General features: G+C 47.0%; 1 pseudogene; it reads left to right on the top strand.

Moving 5' to 3' along the window:
• Positions 1–18,670, top strand: part of LOC144101501 (uncharacterized) — a 43,309-nt pseudogene extending 24,639 nt beyond the window's left edge.
• Positions 18,671–20,223: the final 1,553 nt, after the last annotated feature.

Genomic DNA, 20,223 nt, shown 5'->3' with positions numbered 1-20,223 from the left:
GATGGTTTAGAAGAACGTCAGTTTGGGCTAGATGGTGCATTATTTGAGACAGAAATGGTAATAGCGCTGCAATTAGACGTACACAAGAAAGACTGACACAGGACATGCGCTAACTTGCAAATGCGCTTGAGTAGCCCTACGGGTGGTCGCAAACACCCAAACAGTGCAGCCACATCCACTGGAACGAAACCCTTTCGAAGGCAAAACGATATGTATCTTGCACGGCATGTTGATGCTACGATGAGAAACACAAAGGTATTGATTTGGGAAGACGACGGGTGGTCACACACAAAAGGGCCCTGGCTTTTCGACAGATGGTTTAGAAGAACGTCAGTTTGGGCTAGATGGTGCATTATTTGAGACAGAAATGGTAATAGCGCTGCAATTAGACGTACACAAGAAAGACTGACACAGGACATGCGCTAACTTGCAAATGCGCTTGAGTAGCCCTACGGGTGGTCGCAAACACCCAAACAGTGCAGCCACATCCACTGGAACGAAACCCTTTCGAAGGCAAAACGATATGTATCTTGCACGGCATGTTGATGCTACGATGAGAAACACAAAGGTATTGATTTGGGAAGACGACGGGTGGTCACACACAAAAGGGCCCTGGGTTTTCGACAGATGGTTTAGAAGAACGTCAGTTTGGGCTAGATGGTGCATTATTTGAGACAGAAATGGTAATAGCGCTGCAATTAGACGTACACAAGAAAGACTGACACAGGACATGCGCTAACTTGCAAATGCGCTTGAGTAGCCCTACGGGTGGTCGCAAACACCCAAACAGTGCAGCCACATCCACTGGAACGAAACCCTTTCGAAGGCAAAACGATATGTATCTTGCACGGCATGTTGATGCTACGATGAGAAACACAAAGGTATTGATTTGGGAAGACGACGGGTGGTCACACACAAAAGGGCCCTGGCTTTTCGACAGATGGTTTAGAAGAACGTCAGTTTGGGCTAGATGGTGCATTATTTGAGACAGAAATGGTAATAGCGCTGCAATTAGACGTACACAAGAAAGACTGACACAGGACATGCGCTAACTTGCAAATGCGCTTGAGTAGCCCTACGGGTGGTCGCAAACACCCAAACAGTGTAGCCACATCCACTGGAACGAAACCCTTTCGAAGGCAAAACGATATGTATCTTGCACGGCATGTTGATGCTACGATGAGAAACACAAAGGTATTGATTTGGGAATACGACGGGTGGTCACAAACAAAAGGGCCCTGGGTTTTCGACAGATGGTTTAGAAGAACGTCAGTTTGGGCTAGATGGTGCATTATTTGAGACAGAAATGGTAATAGCGCTGCAATTAGACGTACACAAGAAAGACTGACACAGGACATGCGCTAACTTGCAAATGCGCTTGAGTAGCCCTACGGGTGGTCGCAAACACCCAAACAGTGCAGCCACATCCACTGGAACGAAACCCTTTCGAAGGCAAAACGATATGTATCTTGCACGGCATGTTGATGCTACGATGAGAAACACAAAGGTATTGATTTGGGAAGACGACGGGTGGCCACACACAAAAGGGCCCTGGGTTTTCGACAGATGGTTTAGAAGAACGTCAGTTTGGGCTAGATGGTGCATTATTTGAGACAGAAATGGTAATAGCGCTGCAATTAGACGTACACAAGAAAGACTGACACAGGACATGCGCTAACTTGCAAATGCGCTTGAGTAGCCCTACGGGTGGTCGCAAACACCCAAACAGTGCAGCCACATCCACTGGAACGAAACCCTTTCGAAGGCAAAACGATATGTATCTTGCACGGCATGTTGATGCTACGATGAGAAACACAAAGGTATTAATTTGGGAAGACGACGGGTGGTCACACACAAAAGGGCCCTGGGTTTTCGACAGATGGTTTAGAAGAACGTCAGTTTGGGCTAGATGGTGCATTATTTGAGACAGAAATGGTAATAGCGCTGCAATTAGACGTACACAAGAAAGACTGACACAGGACATGCGCTAACTGGCAAATGCGCTTGAGTAGCCCTACGGGTGGTCGCAAACACCCGAACAGTGCAGCCACATCCACTGGAACGAAACCCTTTCGAAGACAAAACGATATGTATCTTGCACGGCATGTTGATGCTACGATGAGAAACACAAAGGTATTGATTTGGGAAGACGACGGGTGGTCACACACAAAAGGGCCCTGGGTTTTCGACAGATGGTTAAGAAGAACGTCAGTTTGGGCTAGATGGTGCATTATTTGAGACAGAAATGGTAATAGCGCTGCAATTAGACGTACACAAGAAAGACTGACACAGGACATGCGCTAACTTGCAAATGCGCTTGAGTAGCCCTACGGGTGGCCGCAAACACCCAAAACAGTGCAGCCACGTCCACTGGAACGAAACCCTTTCGAAGGCAAAACGATATGTATCTTGCACGGCATGTTGATGCTACGATGAGAAACACAAAGGTATTGATTTGGGAAGACGACGGGTGGTCACACACAAAAGGGCCCTGGGTTTTCGACAGATGGTTTAGAAGAACGTCAGTTTGGGCTAGATGGTGCATTATTTGAGACAGAAATGGTAATAGCGCTGCAATTAGACGTACACAAGAAAGACTGACACAGGACATGCGCTAACTTGCAAATGCGCTTGAGTAGCCCTACGGGTGGTCGCGAACACCCAAACAGTGCAGCCACATCCACTGGAACGAAACCCTTTCGAAGGCAAAACGATATGTATCTTGCACGGCATGTTGATGCTACGATGAGAAACACAAAGGTATTGATTTGGAAAGACGACGGGTGGTCACACACAAAAGGGCCCTGGGTTTTCGACAGATGGTTTAGAAGAACGTCAGTTTGGGCTAGATGGTGCATTATTTGAGACAGAAATGGTAATAGCACTGCAATTAGACGTACACAAGAAAGACTGACACAGGACATGCGCTAACTTGCAAATGCGCTTGAGTAGCCCTACGGGTGGTCGCAAACACCCAAACAGTGCAGCCACATCCACTGGAACGAAACCCTTTCGAAGGCAAAACGATATGTATCTTGCACGGCATGTTGATGCTACGATGAGAAACACAAAGGTATTGATTTGGGAAGACGACGGGTGGTCACACACAAAAGGGCCCTGGGTTTTCGACAGATGGTTTAGAAGAACGTCAGTTTGGGCTAGATGGTGCATTATTTGAGACAGAAATGGTAATAGCGCTGCAATTAGACGTACACAAGAAAGACTGACACAGGACATGCGCTAACTTGCAAATGCGCTTGAGTAGCCCTACGGGTGGTCGCAAACACCCAAACAGTGTAGCCACATCCACTGGAACGAAACCCTTTCGAAGGCAAAACGATATGTATCTTGCACGGCATGTTGATGCTACGATGAGAAACACAAAGGTATTGATTTGGGAAGACGACGGGTGGTCACACACAAAAGGGCCCTGGCTTTTCGACAGATGGTTTAGAAGAACGTCAGTTTGGGCTAGATGGTGCATTATTTGAGACAGAAATGGTAATAGCGCTGCAATTAGACGTACACAAGAAAGACTGACACAGGACATGCGCTAACTTGCAAATGCGCTTGAGTAGCCCTACGGGTGGTCGCAAACACCCAAACAGTGTAGCCACATCCACTGGAACGAAACCCTTTCGAAGGCAAAACGATATGTATCTTGCACGGCATGTTGATGCTACGATGAGAAACACAAAGGTATTGATTTGGGAAGACGACGGGTGGTCACACACAAAAGGGCCCTGGGTTTTCGACAGATGGTTTAGAAGAACGTCAGTTTGGGCTAGATGGTGCATTATTTGAGACAGAAATGGTAATAGCGCTGCAATTAGACGTACACAAGAAAGACTGACACAGGACATGCGCTAACTTGCAAATGCGCTTGAGTAGCCCTACGGGTGGTCGCAAACACCCAAACAGTGCAGCCACATCCACTGGAACGAAACCCTTTCGAAGGCAAAACGATATGTATCTTGCACGGCATGTTGATGCTACGATGAGAAACACAAAGGCATTGATTTGGGAAGACGACGGGTGGTCACACACAAAAGGGCCCTGGGTTTTCGACAGATGGTTTAGAAGAACGTCAGTTTGGGCTAGATGGTGCATTATTTGAGACAGAAATGGTAATAGCGCTGCAATTAGACGTACACAAGAAAGACTGACACAGGACATGCGCTAACTGGCAAATGCGCTTGAGTAGCCCTACGGGTGGTCGCAAACACCCGAACAGTGCAGCCACATCCACTGGAACGAAACCCTTTCGAAGGCAAAACGATATGTATCTTGCACGGCATGTTGATGCTACGATGAGAAACACAAAGGTATTGATTTGGGAAGACGACGGGTGGTCACACACAAAAGGGCCCTGGCTTTTCGACAGATGGTTTAGAAGAACGTCAGTTTGGGCTAGATGGTGCATTATTTGAGACAGAAATGGTAATAGCGCTGCAATTAGACGTACACAAGAAAGACTGACACAGGACATGCGCTAACTTGCAAATGCGCTTGAGTAGCCCTACGGGTGGTCGCAAACACCCAAACAGTGCAGCCACATCCACTGGAACGAAACCCTTTCGAAGGCAAAACGATATGTATCTTGCACGGCATGTTGATGCTACGATGCGAAACACAAAGGTATTGATTTGGGAAGACGACGGGTGGTCACACACAAAAGGGCCCTGGGTTTTCGACAGATGGTTAAGAAGAACGTCAGTTTGGGCTAGATGGTGCATTATTTGAGACAGAAATGGTAATAGCGCTGCAATTAGACGTACACAAGAAAGACTGACACAGGACATGCGCTAGCTTGCAAATGCGCTTGAGTAGCCCTACGGGTGGTCGCAAACACCCAAACAGTGCAGCCACATCCACTGGAACGAAACCCTTTCGAAGGCAAAACGATATGTATCTTGCACGGCATGTTGATGCTACGATGAGAAACACAAAGGTATTGACTTGGGAAGACGACGGGTGGTCACACACAAAAGGGCCCTGGGTTTTCGACAGATGGTTTAGAAGAACGTCAGTTTGGGCTAGATGGTGCATTATTTGAGAAAGAAATGGTAATAGCGCTGCAATTAGTCATACACAAGAAAGACTGACACAGGACATGCGCTAACTTGCAAATGCGCTTGAGTAGCCCTACGGGTGGTCGCAAACACCCAAACAGTGCAGCCACATCCACTGGAACGAAACCCTTTCGAAGGCAAAACGATATGTATCTTGCACGGCATGTTGATGCTACGATGAGAAACACAAAGGTATTGATTTGGGAAGACGACGGGTGGTCACACACAAAAGGGCCCTGGGTTTTCGACAGATGGTTAAGAAGAACGTCAGTTTGGGCTAGATGGTGCATTATTTGAGACAGAAATGGTAATAGCGCTGCAATTAGACGTACACAAGAAAGACTGACACAGGACATGCGCTAACTTGCAAATGCGCTTGAGTAGCCCTACGGGTGGCCGCAAACACCCAAACAGTGCAGCCACGTCCACTGGAACGAAACCCTTTCGAAGGCAAAACGATATGTATCTTGCACGGCATGTTGATGCTACGATGAGAAACACAAAGGTATTGATTTGGGAAGACGACGGGTGGTCACACACAAAAGGGCCCTGGGTTTTCGACAGATGGTTTAGAAGAACGTCAGTTTGGGCTAGATGGTGCATTATTTGAGACAGAAATGGTAATAGCGCTGCAATTAGACGTACACAAGAAAGACTGACACAGGACATGCGCTAACTTGCAAATGCGCTTGAGTAGCCCTACGGGTGGTCGCAAACACCCAAACAGTGCAGCCACATCCACTGGAACGAAACCCTTTCGAAGGCAAAACGATATGTATCTTGCACGGCATGTTGATGCTACGATGAGAAACACAAAGGTATTGATTTGGGAAGACGACGGGTGGTCACACACAAAAGGGCCCTGGGTTTTCGACAGATGGTTTAGAAGAACGTCAGTTTGGGCTAGATGGTGCATTATTTGAGACAGAAATGGTAATAGCGCTGCAATTAGACGTACACAAGAAAGACTGACACAGGACATGCGCTAACTTGCAAATGCGCTTGAGTAGCCCTACGGGTGGTCGCAAACACCCAAACAGTGCAGCCACATCCACTGGAACGAAACCCTTTCGAAGGCAAAACGATATGTATCTTGCACGGCATGTTGATGCTACGATGAGAAACACAAAGGTATTGATTTGGGAAGACGACGGGTGGTCACACACAAAAGGGCCCTGGGTTTTCGACAGATGGTTAAGAAGAACGTCAGTTTGGGCTAGATGGTGCATTATTTGAGACAGAAATGGTAATAGCGCTGCAATTAGACGTACACAAGAAAGACTGACACAGGACATGCGCTAACTTGCAAATGCGCTTGAGTAGCCCTACGGGTGGCCGCAAACACCCAAACAGTGCAGCCACGTCCACTGGAACGAAACCCTTTCGAAGGCAAAACGATATGTATCTTGCACGGCATGTTGATGCTACGATGAGAAACACAAAGGTATTGATTTGGGAAGACGACGGGTGGTCACACACAAAAGGGCCCTGGGTTTTCGACAGATGGTTTAGAAGAACGTCAGTTTGGGCTAGATGGTGCATTATTTGAGACAGAAATGGTAATAGCGCTGCAATTAGACGTACACAAGAAAGACTGACACAGGACATGCGCTAACTTGCAAATGCGCTTGAGTAGCCCTACGGGTGGTCGCAAACACCCAAACAGTGCAGCCACATCCACTGGAACGAAACCCTTTCGAAGGCAAAACGATATGTATCTTGCACGGCATGTTGATGCTACGATGAGAAACACAAAGGTATTGATTTGGGAAGACGACGGGTGGTCACACACAAAAGGGCCCTGGGTTTTCGACAGATGGTTTAGAAGAACGTCAGTTTGGGCTAGATGGTGCATTATTTGAGACAGAAATGGTAATAGCGCTGCAATTAGACGTACACAAGAAAGACTGACACAGGACATGCGCTAACTTGCAAATGCGCTTGAGTAGCCCTACGGGTGGTCGCAAACACCCAAACAGTGCAGCCACATCCACTGGAACGAAACCCTTTCGAAGGCAAAACGATATGTATCTTGCACGGCATGTTGATGCTACGATGAGAAACACAAAGGTATTGATTTGGAAAGACGACGGGTGGTCACACACAAAAGGGCCCTGGGTTTTCGACAGATGGTTTAGAAGAACGTCAGTTTGGGCTAGATGGTGCATTATTTGAGACAGAAATGGTAATAGCGCTGCAATTAGACGTACACAAGAAAGACTGACACAGGACATGCGCTAACTTGCAAATGCGCTTGAGTAGCCCTACGGGTGGTCGCAAACACCCAAACAGTGCAGCCACATCCACTGGAACGAAACCCTTTCGAAGGCAAAACGATATGTATCTTGCACGGCATGTTGATGCTACGATGAGAAACACAAAGGTATTGATTTGGGAAGACGACGGGTGGTCACACACAAAAGGGCCCTGGGTTTTCGACAGATGGTTTAGAAGAACGTCAGTTTGGGCTAGATGGTGCATTATTTGAGACAGAAATGGTAATAGCGCTGCAATTAGACGTACACAAGAAAGACTGACACAGGACATGCGCTAACTTGCAAATGCGCTTGAGTAGCCCTACGGGTGGTCGCAAACACCCAAACAGTGCAGCCACATCCACTGGAACGAAACCCTTTCGAAGGCAAAACGATATGTATCTTGCACGGCATGTTGATGCTACGATGAGAAACACAAAGGTATTGATTTGGGAAGACGACGGGTGGTCACACACAAAAGGGCCCTGGCTTTTCGACAGATGGTTTAGAAGAACGTCAGTTTGGGCTAGATGGTGCATTATTTGAGACAGAAATAGTAATAGCGCTGCAATTAGACGTACACAAGAAAGACTGACACAGGACATGCGCTAACTTGCAAATGCGCTTGAGTAGCCCTACGGGTGGTCGCAAACACCCAAACAGTGTAGCCACATCCACTGGAACGAAACCCTTTCGAAGGCAAAACGATATGTATCTTGCACGGCATGTTGATGCTACGATGAGAAACACAAAGGTATTGATTTGGGAATACGACGGGTGGTCACACACAAAAGGGCCCTGGGTTTTCGACAGATGGTTTAGAAGAACGTCAGTTTGGGCTAGATGGTGCATTATTTGAGACAGAAATGGTAATAGCGCTGCAATTAGACGTACACAAGAAAGACTGACACAGGACATGCGCTAACTTGCAAATGCGCTTGAGTAGCCCTACGGGTGGTCGCAAACACCCAAACAGTGCAGCCACATCCACTGGAACGAAACCCTTTCGAAGGCAAAACGATATGTATCTTGCACGGCATGTTGATGCTACGATGAGAAACACAAAGGTATTGATTTGGGAAGACGACGGGTGGTCACACACAAAAGGGCCCTGGGTTTTCGACAGATGGTTTAGAAGAACGTCAGTTTGGGCTAGATGGTGCATTATTTGAGACAGAAATGGTAATAGCGCTGCAATTAGACGTACACAAGAAAGACTGACACAGGACATGCGCTAACTGGCAAATGCGCTTGAGTAGCCCTACGGGTGGTCGCAAACACCCGAACAGTGCAGCCACATCCACTGGAACGAAACCCTTTCGAAGGCAAAACGATATGTATCTTGCACGGCATGTTGATGCTACGATGAGAAACACAAAGGTATTGATTTGGGAAGACGACGGGTGGTCACACACAAAAGGGCCCTGGCTTTTCGACAGATGGTTTAGAAGAACGTCAGTTTGGGCTAGATGGTGCATTATTTGAGACAGAAATGGTAATAGCGCTGCAATTAGACGTACACAAGAAAGACTGACACAGGACATGCGCTAACTTGCAAATGCGCTTGAGTAGCCCTACGGGTGGTCGCAAACACCCAAACAGTGCAGCCACATCCACTGGAACGAAACCCTTTCGAAGGCAAAACGATATGTATCTTGCACGGCATGTTGATGCTACGATGAGAAACACAAAGGTATTGATTTGGGAAGACGACGGGTGGTCACACACAAAAGGGCCCTGGCTTTTCGACAGATGGTTTAGAAGAACGTCAGTTTGGGCTAGATGGTGCATTATTTGAGACAGAAATGGTAATAGCGCTGCAATTAGACGTACACAAGAAAGACTGACACAGGACATGCGCTAACTTGCAAATGCGCTTGAGTAGCCCTACGGGTGGTCGCAAACACCCAAACAGTGCAGCCACATCCACTGGAACGAAACCCTTTCGAAGGCAAAACGATATGTATCTTGCACGGCATGTTGATGCTACGATGAGAAACACAAAGGTATTGATTTGGGAAGACGACGGGTGGTCACACACAAAAGGGCCCTGGGTTTTCGACAGATGGTTTAGAAGAACGTCAGTTTGGGCTAGATGGTGCATTATTTGAGACAGAAATGGTAATAGCGCTGCAATTAGACGTACACAAGAAAGACTGACACAGGACATGCGCTAACTTGCAAATGCGCTTGAGTAGCCCTACGGGTGGTCGCAAACACCCAAACAGTGCAGCCACATCCACTGGAACGAAACCCTTTCGAAGGCAAAACGATATGTATCTTGCACGGCATGTTGATGCTACGATGAGAAACACAAAGGTATTGACTTGGGAAGACGACGGGTGGTCACACACAAAAGGGCCCTGGGTTTTCGACAGATGGTTTAGAAGAACGTCAGTTTGGGCTAGATGGTGCATTATTTGAGACAGAAATGGTAATAGCGCTGCAATTAGACGTACACAAGAAAGACTGACACAGGACATGCGCTAACTTGCAAATGCGCTTGAGTAGCCCTACGGGTGGTCGCAAACACCTAAACAGTGCAGCCACATCCACTGGAACGAAACCCTTTCGAAGGCAAAACGATATGTATCTTGCACGGCATGTTGATGCTACGATGAGAAACACAAAGGTATTGATTTGGGAAGACGACGGGTGGTCACACACAAAAGGGCCCTGGGTTTTCGACAGATGGTTTAGAAGAACGTCAGTTTGGGCTAGATGGTGCATTATTTGAGACAGAAATGGTAATAGCGCTGCAATTAGACGTACACAAGAAAGACTGACACAGGACATGCGCTAACTTGCAAATGCGCTTGAGTAGCCCTACGGGTGGTCGCAAACACCCAAACAGTGCAGCCACATCCACTGGAACGAAACCCTTTCGAAGGCAAAACGATATGTATCTTGCACGGCATGTTGATGCTACGATGAGAAACACAAAGGTATTGATTTGGGAAGACGACGGGTGGTCACACACAAAAGGGCCCTGGGTTTTCGACAGATGGTCTAGAAGAACGTCAGTTTGGGCTAGATGGTGCATTATTTGAGACAGAAATGGTAATAGCGCTGCAATTAGACGTACACAAGAAAGACTGACACAGGACATGCGCTAACTTGGAAATGCGCTTGAGTAGCCCTACGGGTGGTCGCAAACACCCAAACAGTGCAGCCACATCCACTGGAACGAAACCCTTTCGAAGGCAAAACGATATGTATCTTGCACGGCATGTTGATACTACGATGAGAAACACAAAGGTATTGATTTGGGAAGACAACGGGTGGTCACACACAAAAGGGCCCTGGGTTTTCGACAGATGGTTTAGAAGAACGTCAGTTTGGGCTAGATGGTGCATTATTTGAGAAAGAAATGGTAATAGCGCTGCAATTAGTCATACACAAGAAAGACTGACACAGGACATGCGCTAACTTGCAAATGCGCTTGAGTAGCCCTACGGGTGGTCGCAAACACCCAAACAGTGCAGCCACATCCACTGGAACGAAACCCTTTCGAAGGCAAAACGATATGTATCTTGCACGGCATGTTGATGCTACGATGAGAAACACAAAGGTATTGATTTGGGAAGACGACGGGTGGTCACACACAAAAGGGCCCTGGGTTTTCGACAGATGGTTTAGACCACCCGTCGTCTTCCCAAATCAATACCTTTGTGTTTCTCATCGTAGCATCAACATGCCGTGCAAGATACATATCGTTTTGCCTTCGAAAGGGTTTCGTTCCAGTGGATGTGGCTGCACTGTTTGGGTGTTTGCGACCACCCGTAGGGCTACTCAAGCGCATTTGCAAGTTAGCGCATGTCCTGTGTCAGTCTTTCTTGTGTACGTCTAATTGCAGCGCTATTACCATTTCTGTCTCAAATAATGCACCATCTAGCCCAAACTGACGTTCTTCTAAACCATCTGTCGAAAACCCAGGGCCCTTTTGTGTGTGACCACCCGTCGTCTTCCCAAATCAATACCTTTGTGTTTCTCATCGTAGCATCAACATGCCGTGCAAGATACATATCGTTTTGCCTTCGAAAGGGTTTCGTTCCAGTGGATGTGGCTGCACTGTTTGGGTGTTTGCGACCACCCGTAGGGCTACTCAAGCGCATTTGCAAGTTAGCGCATGTCTTGTGTCAGTCTTTCTTGTGTACGTCTAATTGCAGCGCTATTACCATTTCTGTCTCAAATAATACACCATCAAGCCCAAACTGACGTTCTTCTAAACCATCTGTCGAAAACCCAGGGCCCTTTTGTGTGTGACCACCCGTCGTCTTCCCAAATCTCAATACCTTTGTGTTTCTCATCGTAGCATCAACATGCCGTGCAAGATACATATCGTTTTGCCTTCGAAAGGGTTTCGTTCCAGTGGATGTGGCTGCACTGTTTGGGTGTTTGCGACCACCCGTAGGGCTACTCAAGCCCATTTGCAATTTAGCGCATGTCCTGTGTCAGTCATTCTTGTGTACGTCTAATTGCAGCGCTATTACCATTTCTGTCTCAAATAATGCACCATCTAGCCCAAACTGACGTTCTTCTTAACCATCTGTCGAAAACCCAGGGCCCTTTTGTGTGTGACCACCCGTCGTCTTCCCAAATCAATACCTTTGTGTTTCTCATCGTAGCATCAACATGCCGTGCAAGATACATATCGTTTTGCCTTCGAAAGGGTTTCGTTCCAGTGGATGTGGCTGCACTGTTTGGGTGTTTGCGACCACCCGTAGGGCTACTCAAGCGCATTTGCAAGTTAGCGCATGTCCTGTGTCAGTCTTTTTTGTGTACGTCTAATTGCAGCGCTATTACCATTTCTGTCTCAAATAATGCACCATCTAGCCCAAACTGACGTTCTTCTAAACCATCTGTCGAAAACCCAGGGCCCTTTTGTGTGTGACCACCCGTCGTCTTCCCAAATCAATACCTTTGTGTTTCTCATCGTAGCATCAACATGCCGTGCAAGATACATATCGTTTTGCCTTCGAAAGGGTTTCGTTCCAGTGGATGTGGCTGCACTGTTTGGGTGTTTGCGACCACCCGTAGGGCTACTCAAGCGCATTTGCAAGTTAGCGCATGTCCTGTGTCAGTCTTTCTTGTGTACGTCTAATTGCAGCGCTATTACCATTTCTGTCTCAAATAATGCACCATCTAGCCCAAACTGACGTTCTTCTAAACCATCTGTCGAAAACCCAGGGCCCTTTTGTGTGTGACCACCCGTCGTCTTCCCAAATCAATACCTTTGTGTTTCTCATCGTAGCATCAACATGCCGTGCAAGATACATATCGTTTTGCCTTCGAAAGGGTTTCGTTCCAGTGGATGTGGCTGCACTGTTTGGGTGTTTGCGACCACCCGTAGGGCTACTCAAGCGCATTTGCAAGTTAGCGCATGTCCTGTGTCAGTCTTTCTTGTGTACGTCTAATTGCAGCGCTATTACCATTTCTGTCTCAAATAATGCACCATCTAGCCCAAACTGACGTTCTTCTAAACCATCTGTCGAAAACCCAGGGCCCTTTTGTGTGTGACCACCCGTCGTCTTCCCAAATCAATACCTTTGTGTTTCTCATCGTAGCATCAACATGCCGTGCAAGATACATATCGTTTTGCCTTCGAAAGGGTTTCGTTCCAGTGGATGTGGCTGCACTGTTTGGGTGTTTGCGACCACCCGTAGGGCTACTCAAGCGCATTTGCAAGTTAGCGCATGTCCTGTGTCAGTCTTTCTTGTGTACGTCTAATTGCAGCGCTATTACCATTTCTGTCTCAAATAATGCACCATCTAGCCCAAACTGACGTTCTTCTAAACCATCTGTCGAAAACCCAGAGCCCTTTTGTGTGTGACCACCCGTCGTCTTCCCTAATCAATACCTTTGTGTTTCTCATCGTAGCATCAACATGCCGTGCAAGATACATATCGTTTTGCCTTCGAAAGGGTTTCGTTCCAGTGGATGTGGCTGCACTGTTTGGGTGTTTGCGACCACCCGTAGGGCTACTCAAGCGCATTTGCAAGTTAGCGCATGTCCTGTGTCAGTCTTTCTTGTGTACGTCTAATTGCAGCGCTATTACCATTTCTGTCTCAAATAATGCACCATCTAGCCCAAACTGACGTTCTTCTAAGACAGCCATGACGCCAATTGCTAGGTTTCAAACTCTAACATCGAGGATTCTCAAAGCCAACCCTAGCATACGTCTCGTGATATCGGCAATTCTGCCCAGACAGAAGAGCCCTTGCAAGCAAGGAAAGTAGGAACTGACAACCGACGAACTGGAGAAGTGCAATGCAGATTCTGGCGAGACCAATTCAAAGCTGCAGGAGCTGTGCCGCAGAGGGTTGCGTGTACGTTGATAGCGCCAGACAGTCATGGGCGAATACGTTGAATGGCAGCGGTGTGCACCCAAACAGGCACAAAAATTCTGCAGCTAATTTTTTGTGTGATTACTTGACACTCAGAGGAGGTATATATATCACAAATGCAGATGCTTGAGCGCATGCTGCGCGAGGCGATCCAACATCTTGTCAGCGACTTGACAAGTAGCCATGGTGACCTGGTGTTAGGGACCACCAAGAATAGCACCAGTACGAGGCGTTTCCACGGCAGCACGGAGACGAGGCCGATGCTCTGGCTGCGCATTGGTTGGGTAATGTGAATTTTACTCCACTTAGCAATGAACGTGTCGTTGTTAGAACACAAGTTCCACCAAGACGTGGGCAGCGATGGTGGGTGGCAGTGCTAAAAAAGCAGGATCTCCTCCATTGGAGACAAGTGGTGGGCTGTGTGTCAAACCATGCACTGGTGGTGGTGGGCAGCTACGATCAGTGCAAATGCACTGTGCTCGTGCTGATTCTCTGGCTGGGAATTGGGGAGATGAGGTGAATTTTCCTCCACTCAGGAACGTAGATAATGTGGTTACTACTACACTTAGTTCCACTAAGACGTAGGCAGCGACGGTGGGTGGCAGTGCGAAAAAAGCAGCGTCTCTTCCAATGGAGACAAATGGTGGGTCATGTGTCAAACCATGCACTGATGGTGGTAAGCGGCGGCCATTGGTGCAAAAACGTTGCGCTCGTACGTGCTCCAGCACTTGGCGGTGCGCGGGTGTACCACAAGGACTGCTGTATCGTGTCTACTGGCTGATTGCAGCGTTCCAGTCTTGTTCAGAACGATGACTACAGGGAGTCTGAACCAGCGACAGTAGGTGGCAGTGCGAAAAAAGCTGTTTCCTCTACTGGTGACAAGTGGCGAGCCATGTGTAAGGCCATGCAATGTCGGTGGTAGGCAGCCACAATCACTGCAAATGCACTGTGCTTGTAGATGGGTAGATGAGGTGAATTTTCCTCCAATAAGCAACGCAGATAATGTTGTTACTAATACATTAAGTTCCACCAAGACGTGGAAAGCGACTGTGGGCGGCAGCGCGGAAAAAGCACGGTCTCTTCCACTGGAGACAAGTGGTGGGCCATGTGTCAAACAATGCACTGGTAGTGGTAAGCGGCGGCCATGGGTGCAGATACGTTGCGCTTGTACTCCAGCACTTGTCGGCGGTGTGCGGGTGTACCACAAGGACTGTTGTATCGTGTCCACTGGCTTATTGCAGCGTCCCAGTCTTCTAGAGAACGATGGCTACAGGGAGTCTGAACCAGCGACGGTAGGTGGCAGTTCGAAAAAGCTGTCCCCTCTACTGGTGACAAGTGGCGAGCCATTTGTAAAGCCATGCAATGTCGGTGGTAGGCAGCCACCATCAGTGCATATGCGCTGTGCTTGTAGACGGGTAGATGAGGTGAATTATCCTCCACTCAGTAACGCAGATAATGTGGTTACTACTACACTTAGTTCCACCAAGACGTGGGCAGCGACTGTGGGTGGCAGTGTGGAAAAAGCAGGGCCTCTTCCACTGGGCCATGTGTCAAACCATGCATTGGTAGCGGTAAGCGGCAGCCATCGGTGCAAAAACCCTGCGCTCGTGCTCCAGCACTTGGTGTTGTGAGAGTGTACTACAAGGGCTCATGATGTATCGTGTCCACTGGCTTATTGCAGCGTCCCAGTCTTGTTGAGAACGATGGCTACAGGGAGTCTGAACCAGCGACGGTAGGTGGCAGTTCGAAAAAGCTGTCTCCTCTACTGGTGACAAGTGGCGAGCCATTTGTAAAGCCATGCAATGTCGGTGGTAGGCAGCCGCCATCAGTGCATATGCGCTGTGCTTGTAGACGGGTAGATGAGGTGAATTATCCTCCACTCAGTAACGCAGATAATGTGGTTACTACTACACTTAGTTCCACCAAGACGTGGGCAGCGACTGTGGGTGGCAGTGTGGAAAAAGCAGGGCCTCTTCCACTGGGCCATGTGTCAAACCATGCATTGGTAGCGGTAAGCGGCAGCCATCGGTGCAAAAACCCTGCGCTCGTGCTCCAGCACTTGGTGTTGTGAGAGTGTACTACAAGGGCTCATGATGTATCGTGTCCACTGGCTTATTGCAGCGTCCCAGTCTTGTTGAGAACGATGGCTACAGGGAGTCTGAACCAGCGACGGTAGGTGGCAGTTCGAAAAAGCTGTCTCCTCTACTGGTGACAAGTGGCGAGCCATTTGTAAAGCCATGCAATGTCGGTGGTAGGCAGCCACCATCAGTGCATATGCGCTGTGCTTGTAGACGGGTAGATGAGGTGAATTATCCTCCACTCAGTAACGCAGATAATGTGGTTACTACTACACTTAGTTCCACCAAGACGTGGGCAGCGACGGTGGGTGGGAGTGCGAAAAAAGCTGTTTCCTCTACTGGTGACAAGTGACGAGCCATGTGTAAGCCTATGCAATGTCGGTGGTAGACAGCGACCATCAGTGCGAATGCACTGTGCTTGTAGATGGGTAGATAAGGTGAATTTTTCTCCACTCAGCAACGCAGATAATGTGGTTACTACTAAACTAAGTTCCACCAAGACGTGGACAGCGACTGTGGGTGGCAGTGCGAAAAAAGCAGCGTCTCTTTCACTGGAGACAAATGGTGGGCCATGTGCCAGACCACGCACTGGTAGTCGTAAGCGGCGGCCATCGGTGCAAAAACGTTGCGGTCGTGCTCCAGCACTTGTCGGCGGTGTGCCGGTGTACCACAAGGGCTGTTGTATCGTGTCCACTGGCGTTATGCAGCGGACCATTCTTGTTCAGAACGATGGCTACAGGGAGTCTGAACCACGCAGCACAGTGCAACCATCAAGGCAGTGCAGCATAGAATACCAGACAGCGAACTTACATTTAGATCTTGAGAACTTAAAACGGAGTTACTACACTTTGCAGAGACACAGTAGCACCCCCAGAGTTAGTCTTGAAAGCTTCAAGGAAAAGTACCGTGCCAGCACAGAAGGGCGCTGTGCAGTCCTGAGAAATGAAGAAGCAGGTGTGGTGGGGTCAGGACATGTTTGCAGCAAGCAATTAAAGAAAAAGCGCCGTGTACGTGCTCCTGCACTTGTTGGCGGTGTGTGGTTCAGCCAGAAGGCGCACGAAGGTGCCGCTCACAATTACACACAGGCATCTAGGGTTGCCCAGCACATTAGGACACTTAAGGACTCAGGTGCTGGGAAGGTTTGTACTGAATGTGAAAATATGGCACAAGTTAGGCTAAACCTGAATTGAGGAGTTCCAGATGCGGCTGAGGCAGAGACAGCAGCATTAGCCGCCACCGTGAAGAGAGTAGCCTGCCATTAAGTTGTAGCAAAAAAGAAACTAAACAGTTAAACACTGTGTCAGTGGACCAAATTGGAGGAGGTGTAAACGTGTCTATAGGCACCACATTTAACACATGCAGTGAATTCAAGGTCAGCTTTGAGGAGTGGGAAAATAGAGGATTACACCCAATGGCATTTTAAGCTCAGATAAAAACCCATTTGATTTTTTGATAAAGATGAAAGTGAAGGAAAATTTCTATACATACGCATTACTTTCATTTGTTGTCATGCGGGTCAACCAATTGTGAAGGGGAACTGAATCCGACAGAAGCAACATTATCAGGCTGCCAGGTGAAACTAAAACTTGTGCTTCAACATTCTCCAAACTAATTCTATAAAATAACATGCGTAAAAGTGGATCACAACCACAAAACAAGTCCACAGATTTTTATGTGGTACTCACAAAACCATTGTTTAACGTCTTCTGAAAAGAATATTGCAGATCTGATTTCTTCCAATGCAAACCCAAAAGACATCAAGGAAGTTGTCCACAGGAATACAGGAAAACTGATAACCTCTCAGGACATCAGAAGCCTGAAGAATGGGGCAGTTCGTAAAATAAAAAACACTACACATCGTGGACAGCTTTTATTGGAAGAATTTGAGAAGCTTCTTTCTAATGAATTGGGGTGGATGATTCATATTGAAAAAAAAAGTATTAATGGTGACGTGTTGGTCATTTTGCTCCAGTCAAACCTTATGAGTCAGCAGAAAAGTACCCAGAGGTATTATTCTTTGATGGTACTTATATAAAGTAAATAGGGAAGGGTATGTCTTGCACTCAGTGCTTTGTGAGCATGGAAGAAGTCGTGGCAGGCCCATATGTTATGCATTTGCTCCGCGACAGACAACTGAAATTCTAAAATTGTTCTTGGATACTTTTTTAGAGCTAAATCCAGTTATTAAGCAAAAATGCAAGGTAGCAGTAATGGATAAAGATATCACTGAAATGAACATAATCACTGAGATCTTGCCTCAGTGCAAAATCTTGCAGTGCTCTTGGCATGTTTTGAAGTATCTGCATTATAAAATTGCCCAGCACAGTTCAAACACCTTTGATAAGAGTAGTGTGAAAAGCATAATTACCAAATTAGTTTTGCTCGAGATGTTGACATATATGAAGAAGAGATGCTCAATCTGAAATTGCACTGAAAGATGACAAAACTCTTCTTGCATATTATTATAAAAACTGGCATAGCTGTAAAGTATGTGCGTTCACGCCTATCGGCGTAATTTGAACAGGTGAGGAGATAATACAAACAACAGAATGGAGAGCCATAACCAAAGGTTGAAGAAATTTCTAAGGCGTGAAATGCATTTAGTGGAGGCGGTGAAAGGTGTGATAAATTACATAAAGCACTATGCCCTTTCAGTCAGTCTGGCTGAATTTAAAGAAACTAAAGTTGGCATTGACGCTCGCAAAACTAAAAAAAATCATATGCAGGTGTAAGCACAATGCACAGAATATGCAACAGAACAGGTGTGCAAACAGTATGAGATGTTAAATAAAGAACCTGGAGAGTGTGCGATATTAGTGACCGACATTTGGTCCATATAGATGCTAAATGTTATACAGTTACCAAAAGCACGACAGTGTGCTCATGCACATTCACAGACAGTATGCGCTGCCATGTAGGCACATTTTTGCAGTAAGAGCAAAACAAAATGAAGAGCTTCTTGATGATATGTGTTTCACAGCGATGGTTAAAATCGAACTTCATACAAACTGATGTCCATTTTCCCCAGCAAAACCTAGACAGACATTTTTACTTTCCGTGAGGCATCAAAGGGAGACCTAAAGCTTGATACCAAAGAAGCTAGGTATAAATATGCCTGTAGACATTTCTCGCTATTTGCAAGGTCGTTAGCCGAATCCAGTCAAGCACGTGTGTCTCAAAGGCACAGTACCAACTCATGGTAGAGCTTATGGAGCAGCACCCGGCGCTCGCTCACGCTGCCTCACCCCTTTCCGGGGCCTACACGGCGGCTCGCATTACGGCGAATATATCGAGCTTCCGCTCAGAAGTTTTTGAACATTATAAAAATCTCTTGCTTTGAGTACCTGCGGAAAATTTCCCAAGCTTTGTTTCGTTTCGTTTTTTTGCATATCGGCATTCTTGTGTATACCAAATTTTGCGATTCTGCTTTGCTACTCCATATGACCGAGGAATTGCTAGGCGTGCAGCGGTTAAAATAGTTTGTGAGAGCTTCATTAAGTTCATCTATGCTGAAATCATCTGAAACTATTTTATCTAAGCTGGCCCTTTCTCTAAAAAGTGCCTAGTCGGCTAAATGTAAATTCCACCGTCGGGATTTCGTTGGGGTGACTTGCGGCGGGATGTTAGGCTTATTATTACAGGGAGGTGATCGCTGCCGTACGGGTTATCGACGACATCCCGATTAAAATCACAAAATAGAGAGGGTGAACTAAAAGACAAATCGATAGAACTCATTTTTCCCATGCTCAGAGAGCAGTATGTATCTTTGTCGGTGATTAGGAGGCAAGCATCATTACTTAAAATAAAATCTTAAATATGACCTCTTGCATCAGTGTGTGCACTTCCCCAAAAACGGGAGTGGGCATTAACATCACCAACTAGCCGATATGGCTCTGGTAGCTGTTCTAAAAGGTATTCTAAATCATGAAGTATTACTGTTAGGTGTGGTTCAAGATATACGGTACATATTGTGAGTGTTGAAATGAAGGACGGTGTCTGCGACAGCTTCGTGTTTAGTTTTATGTTTGATCTCGCGGGTTGCTTCACTATTCTGGATGACAATAGCAACACCTCCAGACAGTTTGCTTGCTTGCTCTCGGTCACACCGAAATACATTGTACTTCTTTAAAATATTTTTTTTTGTCTTGGATCTAAGTTGGTCTCCTGTAAGCATAAACGCTGCAGGGGACACTGTGTTTAAAAGCTTTTATGTCACCGTAGTTATTGATTAGTCCTAGGCAGTTCCACTGTATAAGGAACGCCATGTTTAATGAGTCTAGTTAAAACGTAGGATACCGGTTTTTGGGGCGCCAATACTGGGGTCCATTTTCTTTTTCGCTCCAGGGAGCTGTGCCTCTGCTGCAGCAAAGGCGAGTTCTGAGTTGTGTCCATATCGCCTCACTAGAGGCTCTGGACTTCCGCGGTGAACCCGCGGGTGTGCGGTTTGTGGGCTTCTCCCGACGGGGGGAAG

This window comes from Amblyomma americanum, chromosome 8, assembly GCF_052857255.1.
Source record: "Amblyomma americanum isolate KBUSLIRL-KWMA chromosome 8, ASM5285725v1, whole genome shotgun sequence".
NCBI lineage: Eukaryota > Metazoa > Arthropoda > Arachnida > Ixodida > Ixodidae > Amblyomma > Amblyomma americanum.
Note: the sequence above shows the minus strand (reverse complement) of the source record. Positions and strands in the feature narration are given on the sequence as shown.